At 35.5% G+C, this 8,817-nt stretch overlaps 1 long non-coding RNA gene across 4 annotated transcripts; it reads right to left on the bottom strand.

Moving 5' to 3' along the window:
• Positions 1-1,454: 1,454 nt before the first annotated feature.
• Positions 1,455-4,415, bottom strand: LOC113343860. 4 transcript variants are annotated; one of them, XR_003357448.1, is made up of 3 exons: positions 2,801-4,415; positions 2,441-2,556; positions 1,455-1,744 (listed from the first exon to the last, which is right to left on the bottom strand). It is a non-coding gene; the product is annotated as an uncharacterized LOC113343860 (long non-coding RNA). The 4 variants fall into 4 exon arrangements; XR_003357449.1 differs by having other exon boundaries at positions 2,441-3,022; positions 3,178-4,415; XR_003357450.1 differs by having other exon boundaries at positions 2,441-3,934; positions 4,069-4,415.
• Positions 4,416-8,817: the final 4,402 nt, after the last annotated feature.

Here is an 8,817-nt window from a genome sequence, read left to right as displayed (position 1 = left end):
GCCATTCAATGGATCCTTTGAAATAGACGGAGTCCTTTAGGAAGATCATCTTAATTTTCTATGTTTCAAATAAAAACCTTAATTTTCTATAACCTAGTTTGTAATTTCTATTTTTTGTTTGATGAAAAACTCCGTTGATTAACCAGGAGACGAAGGTTTGGACCTTGGTTCGCAAATGGTTTCCCGCTGCGGAAAGAATCAAATAAAACATATGGGTAAAGAATTGACGCCAGATGACAGCATCTAACTGGAAGGGAACCAGGTCACACGCTAGAGGGGGACATGGATCCGGATCTTCTGTTAACTTATGGGAAGGTAAATTTGGTAGTGTAACATTAGAGTTAAAAACCTTTAAAATTATGCTGACACATGTCAATTTCCTGCTTGTCCCCCATGCCCTCATCTAAATTTGCTCCCATCAAATTTTATGTACGACAAAAAACACTAGCCGAACTGAGATATTATGTTGGAACTTCATGCGACCACTGTTATGTTTTTAATGAACTTGTTTTATTTTTCTAAAATTGATGGTATTTTTATTTTAAGTCGATGTGTCAAACAAATGTTTATTATAAAAATTATAAATATAAAATATTGAACCGATATTTGAAACCAAAATCTCCCCGATACAATGTTGTACCAGTGTACCGGTCTCTGGACGAGATAAACCGGTATCTGATATTAACTACATTGGTCTAACTTAGCTGACTTAGTTTATATGACTGAGTTGAATCGGTTTGATTCAGAACCGGCTATGTGAGCCAAGACCGGCCTTGACAGAGTTAACCATTTGACTTGACCTGGACCAGTTGACCGTTGATCTATGATAAGTGCATAATTTATATGATTTTAGTGTCCATTCCATACTTGTTTTAGCTATTATTCTTGCATCTATTCGTATTATTACTCTTGTTTTCCCTTATTTGCCTCTATTAGGTGAATCATCCAGAAAAAGAGATACAAAGTGCTGAAAAAACCTACGAAGAGAAGTATTCCAAGTATTCAAGTGCCCAAGTCCAAAAGAAGTGGAAGAAGTGCGACGAAAAGGAGCAAAACGCTCAAATTCAAGAGAAGGGACAAATATCGATCTTAACTCATTCAAATTAAGTATTTCTCATCATCATCTTGAAGAGAATTAAAAGATAAAAAGAATGCAAAAAGAATGAGGTCATTCCGAGTTCAGATGAAGAAGTTGTGGCCAAAACATTTTTTATCAAATACCGAAGACAGTAAGGTTCGCATACTGGATACGCATACTTAATTCCGAAAATTTCTGCTGGAATTCGAAGTTTGCGGGTCAGGTACGCGTACTTAGAAAGTAGGAAAACGTGTATTCATACTTTAGAAGTCCTAAGGTCACGTTTGGGATTGTTATTTCGTATTTTTGGGTCGCGTTCTTTTCGGGTACATTAATTATATACCCCTAATTTTGACACCCAACAAATATACCCTTATACAACAATAAATATACCCATATCATTTAATTTTTTTCTCTATTTAAAATCAGATTACACTAATACCCTTATCCGTAAAATATTTCTCTTTATTTCAAGATACAACACAAATTTCTTTTTCTACCACTTCACCGCCACCACCACAACTTCCACCACCGCTAGCACCACCACATATCCACCACCACCACCAGTTCACCATCAGTCTGCCACCGCTGTCAGTCTACCACCACCGCGTCGCCGCCAGTCCACCACCGCCACCTGTCTGCCGCCACCGCTGTGGTGTCAACAACCTAAGTTGATCCCAAAACAAAATTCAGAAAAAAGAATTGTGTCAAAAACCGAAGTTGATCCCAGAAACAAAAATCAAAAAATAAGAAAAAAACAGAAATAACATGGTATCAACAACCAAAGTTGACCCCAGAATTAGAAATTCAAAAAGTTTCCAGATTATATAGGGCGTCAACAACCAAAGTTGATCCCAAAATATAGTGTTAGCACCCCAAATTCATACAAAAATTAAAATTCAAAAAATTTTCAGATTATGCACGCTGTCAACAACCAAAGTTGATCCCAAAATATGGTAACAACAACCAAAGTTGATCCCAAAATATGGAGTTAACAAGCAAAGTTGATCCCAAAATATGGTGTCAACAACCGAAGTTGATACAAAAATTAAAATTCAGAAAGTGTTCGGATTATGTACGGTGTCAACAACCAAATTGATCCCAAAATATGGTGTCAACAACCGAAGTTAATCCCCAAAACTAAAAATTCAGAAAATGTTCAGATTATATAAGGTGTCAACAACCAAAATTGATCCAAAAATATGGTGTCAGCAACCAAAGTTGATCCAAACTATGGTGCCAACAACCAAAATTGATCCCAAAAATTGATGTACTAAGATTAATAAACCTGACGTGAATTGAAAACGCATCTCTGACCTAGAATCAGGTGTGTTACCATTACACCACATGTTCAAGGAGTACCTGTAGGTTTCCATGACCAAAGCTACTTTCTCACAGTGCGCTGAAATCCGATTGGTGGTCCCAACAGAACTTAGTACCAGCGAGTAATGATTCATCAGCTCCTTCCATTACTCCTGCTAAATTCACTAATACTACTATTACAAAATCACCAGCTCCCCATATATTGGTATCATGTCATGTTAAACACGCATATTCAAGATAATTATTGATAGATAGGGTCACTATGGCATTACGCATTGACTTTTGTTTACGAATGCAACAGATGATTCAAGATAAGTTTCTCCAAAATGTATTAATCTATAATACATAAGGGTATACAAAACAAGAATAAAAAGGAGGAATACAAGGACAAAAATGTACCAGAATCCATGAGTTAACGATGCCAAGTCCATCTTTGGTGCCCACAAAAGACTTGAGAGATTCGATTGGAAGATTTAGCAAGTCTTTAGCCAAATGTAGTCGACCGGCAGTAATCTTTGCATTATAGAACATGTCTCGTAACAATACCTTTTTAGACAACATTTGGTCTCCGTCCAAAGAGTTCTTGTACAGGACATTTGAGAATTCAACTGCCTCCAGTCTCTTCAATATGAGACAATAAAGAAAATCAAGTAAAAATATACCTTTCAATTCTACTCTATGAGACAATAAAAGTCACCAAAACACTTGAACTGATATAATTTAATAAATTTGACGTGGTGTAACACGAATGGCAAAAATGGATGGTTCGTAAGAACCTCGAAAGGCATGCAACAAGTCCCTTTCCCGACCTAAAAAGGATGAATCTCAAGGTAATTTGAGATACTTGAACTTTGTAATCCTTCGCAACTGCTCAATTGAAATAATATGAAGCATTGAAGATGATGGTCATAACTCGCAACAACTTAAATCCAATAACATATACATTTACCATAGACACTGTAAGTGATGCAACCATCAACATTATTAGTTTAAGATAGTCATTTGTAAGTGATGCAACCATCAACATTATTAGTTTAAGATAATCATATGCATAAGTGGAGATACTAAGCAAACTGGCATCACTATTTGTTATCATCGATTAATCATTTTTTTTTGATCGGTTTATCATCGATTAATCATATTCACAAACATTGTGGGGCGTCGACTTCTCTTAGTAAGCATGGTTTCCATAACAAATAGACAAATCGTGCTCTATCAACTATCTAGTACACATGCTTTTTGTAACTCTTGCTTTATATCAACTTGAAAGAAACACTCTGATCAAGTGCAAACAACCAAGACTTAGTTTAAGAAATGAATTGCAGACCTAAAATTGAGTGTATGACACTTCTACCTGAAGTTAAATATCGAAAATATAGAGTACATGTTCCATATTACAAATCACCTCCACTATCTCCAATACCTGCTCCTAACTACTAAAAATCACCACCTCCTCCACAACCCTCTCCAGTACCTGCACCATACTATAAATTACCTCCTCCACCTTCTTTCATATTCATATGCCTTACCAACCTGAAAAATTGAAGAGATATGAGCCTCTAGATAAACAAATTGAGCGAAATCAGTTGAAATCGAATACAAAAAATTATATGAATGATTAGTTTTTAAGCTTCAAATAAACCAAACATGCACAAATCGACAATTACTGGAAAACAAATTCGAAAACCTAATTCGACAATTAGTTTGAGAAGAAGAAGATGAAACTGTTGATGATGACTATGTAGTTCGATCTCGAAAATTTAATTGATTTCAGACGAAGATATCTCTCCCAAAATTTCAAATCGCCTCTGAAAATATCTCTCTCAAATGAACCAAAAATAATCAACTAGTTTTCTCGGGTATTAATCTGTTGGATTGTGATGACGGAGGCGGTGGTAGTAACAAAGGTGGTTATGGTGGCAGAGGCGGTGATGGTGGTGGTGGCTGAAAGAGGAGGAGAGACGATTTAATTTCAGATCTGATATAATAAATAAATTAAACGATGATTTTTTCTTTATCAATAATGAAAGGGTATATATGAGGTTAAAAATAAAATGATTTACCTTTTAGAAACGAGGGGTATAAATATGGATGGAAAAGGGCAATTGTGAAGATCATGGAAATGAGGGATATTTATATAATTTCTACGTTCTTGAACCGAACTAAATACTTGATGACCAAGCAATGTAATAAACTTATAAATAGTTATTAGGTCATGTAAAATCGATCATCTCATATTATATTTTTTTCTTCATTAATATTTTAGGGTTTATCCCTTTAGGGGGAAACTGGGTAATTGTGTAATCATGAGAAACTAAATCCTTTGTTGATTAAGGATGAATTCAATGTTCTAAGCGTGAAGCTTTATTACTAATACAAATCTATTGAGAGTTTTATCATCATCGTTTGTCTTTACCATATCTAGGGTTTATGAGTGATTCTTAGATTGATTTGGGATGCATACTAGATTAGTCTATTGATTTTTCTATTACTAGTAAAAGTTATGAGATAAGTAATCCCCAATTAACTCTCTACACAAGTAGAAATCGCGAGACCGTACAGAGGGATTCTTTGGAGCAATCGTGTGTGAAGACAACACCAACAAGTAAACCTTGATCTAAGAGTTTAGCTAATGGGATCAACCTAAATTCACAAAGCTTAAAGCTTTCGATTGGATTACACCTTGAGTGATCTACTACTTGGTGGTTCGTTGAATAGAATCTGGTAGGCGAGAATTTCCGTATCCAGTGATATAAGGAGTTTTGGGGTTAACATTGATCTAGCTGTTATTCCACGGTTGGTGATTAATGGTTCTTACGAACGATAGATAAGTATTCTAATCCTGTTAACGCTTGGTAACGACGAAGAATTCCTTAATCATCTTTCTTTTCTTCTTTATTGTCTTTTTATTTATCTCACAACCAAACACCCTTTGTTATTTACTTTATCTTGCTGATCAAATAACCTATCAATTACACAGCTGTCTGTGGGAACGATCTCTTACTACCGCTATATTACCAGTTAATTATTAGGAAATATATTTATTGATTTGTTGTGCCTACAACAGCCATACAAATTTTGGCGCCGCTTCCGGGCAGCAGTCGCTAATTGATTTGTTATCTGTTTAGCTTGTTTTTAGATTTTTGGTTTGATTTTCTCGTTCTTGTGAGTCGTCATGTTTCCTTACGGAAATAACATGTTCGGAGCACAAGATCAAACATATAATTGTGGTAATAAATATGGTTTTCAAACTCATTCATATGATAATTGCCAACCATCCTATGTGTACAATCAAAACCAATCTTTTGGTTATGATCAATATCATACGCAACGGATATTCTCATACATGCCAACAACCTTATGACGGGCATGTATGTGAACAATCACGAGGATGGAAGGATAGTTATGCTTCTGATCAATCGTTTTCTAGTAATGTGCAGATGAAAAGTTATGATACTCAATCAAAACCTATTCCTCTTCATCGTGTTTTTCCTTCACTCTTTCCAAAAGAGGAGATTTTGCACAACGGTGGAAAGCGTGTTAATGTCAGAAAACTTTTTAAGCAACACGGGCATCTAGAAAAAGCCGGCGCATCACAAGAGATTCTTGACGAAATTAACAAGGCCATAGACATGGAATTCGAAAGTCGTTTTGATGTTGATGATTCTGAGATCGACAGTGATTCCGATGAAGATGAACAACCTTTTGAAAGTCCTTGTAACAATGATACAACTATTCCAACTCCGGATAATAATAAAGATCACTCGCTTATTCAAAATGAGGAGATTGGGTATGACATATCTATTGTTATAAATGGTGTAACGTACTCAAACGCAAAAATTAGGAATTGCATCAATGAACTAGACGTTTTGGGAGAGGATTCCGATTCCCATGATGAGGTTGTTGAGGATATGAAGATTGAGAATAAAACCAAATTGATTGAAGTCGTGGAAGACCCAATTGAGCTGGATAATAATAGTTCGACAGAGGACCACGATATACTTGAAGTAAATAATTCACTGTTAATTACGAATGAGGATCTGATACAAGGTTTGTCTAAACCTTTTCATAATTCTATATCCATTGATCCTTTTCCTCTAATCGAAGTAACTTCTCAAAGAGTTGTTACCCCAACCTTTGAGAAAATACGTCACTCAGGATTGGAGTTGTGTGCTTCCAAAGTTTTAACGGATTATTTTTCTTCTAAGTATCCACCACTTGATGTGTTCGATTCGAGTATTGTGCAGGTTCACCAAGCTGAGGAACTTTTTAAAGTTCCCGAATTTTATGTTCCCTATCCACTTTTGAGTGTAGAAAAGACCAAGTGTGGGGGAAACTTCAATAAAGTGATAGCTTCAATATTTATATTTTTTGCTAATGTTTTTGTGAAGTTATTATTTGAATTGCATATTATTATTTGGAAGGATTACCAAATTTTTCAGATTATTGGTGTACGAACGATAACAATAACGTCGGGCTGACGATGTTAAACCAAGCGCTGCGTGGGAGGCAACCCGTCGTTTTTGTATCTCTATTATTTTTGTTTTTAATTTTATTATTTTTTCATATCATATCTTGCATTGCCATCTTAGATTTTGCAAAGTCCTATATCTATAATGAAAGTTTTGACGAATTCTCGTCAGAAAATTCTGACTGCACACTTGTCACGAAAACAACTCTCGAGACTTCATACAGAGTCCAATTTGAGTGGTTCACCCCAATTTTTAAACAGCACAGACATATCTTTCTTTTCCAAAAATAAAATATGAATTTGGAGTCTGTTAAGTTGGACCGATTGGCCTGGACATTTGAGTTTCGGATTTTTTTCAGAACTTTTTCAGATTGCACGTCAGTCATTCCGAAGGCCATAAAAGTCAGACCGTTTATCGAAACATTGTTCCCATTAGACTCGTTATAAAAAAGACGTAGTTGAACAACTTTCGTTTAGGATGATTTTCCTAGTTCCCTACCCATTGGTACAGTTTTCGAGTTTTTCAGGGCTGCTATGTCAGAAATCAGAATTTTCGGTTTTGAACATTGAGGACAATGTTGAGTTTAAGTGTGGGGGAGTAGTTAAGCATGTTTGGTTTGCATAAATAAATAAATAATACTCTTTGATTTATTGCATTCTTGAGAGTTCATCTTTTGAAGTTAATTAGGAGCTACTTAGGATGACACTCTAAACCTTTAAGGTTGAAACAGTTCTTCCAGCTACAGATTAAGTTCCATTTATTTCAATCCTTAAATATATACATTCATAATTGAATGCGAAACTAAGCTGTGGTAGTCGTTTGAAAGATTCATCCTCGCAATTAATCATTACCGAATCACTTTCTTTTTATCTTTGCAGTTTTATATTTTTCTAAAGTGATCCTGATACTACCATGGATGTTGTAGCAAGGTAATCATTGGTTGAGTATTTGAAATCCCCATAGACAATTGTCTAACACTCATAAAGAGTGAGCCGAAAATATATATATATGAGGCTCCTCTTCATCTATCTACACCAATAAATGATAGGTCCGGAATTGCGGATTAAACATAGTTAATGAAAACAAAAACCATATCTTCATTATATAGCAAGTAAAAAAGACTACTGATGAGGTTCTTGACACTTGGATAGCAGTATGTGTGAAACGTTGTCCCTGTCTATGTTGCCTAAGCAAGCGTGGAACGCAGGATCCAAGGCAACTATCATGTACTTGCTGAAAAGGAACATGCGCTTAGAGTATCTAATCATGTGGTCGAGTTAAATGGGTGCTTCTATCAACTATTCCGCTATAAATAAGAATACTTTGACGACATTCATACAAGTATTGTGGGTAACATCTTTCACATTAGTCAATGTTTGCATACTTCACTTTTCTATTTCCATTATCTTATCTATCCATGTGATTTTAGTATGCGAGTGTTGTGACGAACGTTGCAACAAGTACGATGACTATCTTAGTAGAGTTTTGCAATCAAGTTTGTTAGAGCATAGCTCGGTCGACCTCGCATGTGTTGTTATCTCAAGCATGTTTGTCAATGTTATTGATCAAAACTATGAGTCTTGATTTCTAGTCTACATAGCTAAGTCTCAGACTAGGATAGAAAAGTGTAGTTGAGCTCAAGTACTTCATGGAGATTCATCATACAACGACGAAGATCTACTCAAGGAACCGTGGAACTTCATCAACAAAAAGGTATGTGGAGACTTGAACTTATCTATCACTCAAAAGTCTATCTCTTCTATCTCCTACTTCTTATGAGACAAAAGTCGTATGCTATATAGACTGGATCATACACATTTGATATTTCGAGCTGAGTATATCTCGCCTATCTATATCTCGAAATCATGTGTTGGTAAAGCGTTTCGCTTTGATCGGGTTTATCTTCACCTAATGACGAAAGTCATAATGTTTCAATCACTTTGA

This window comes from Papaver somniferum, unplaced genomic scaffold, assembly GCF_003573695.1.
Source record: "Papaver somniferum cultivar HN1 unplaced genomic scaffold, ASM357369v1 unplaced-scaffold_7, whole genome shotgun sequence".
NCBI classification, from domain to species: domain Eukaryota; kingdom Viridiplantae; phylum Streptophyta; class Magnoliopsida; order Ranunculales; family Papaveraceae; genus Papaver; species Papaver somniferum.
The sequence above is the reverse complement of the archived record's forward strand: the minus strand, read 5'-3'. Positions and strand labels throughout refer to the sequence as shown.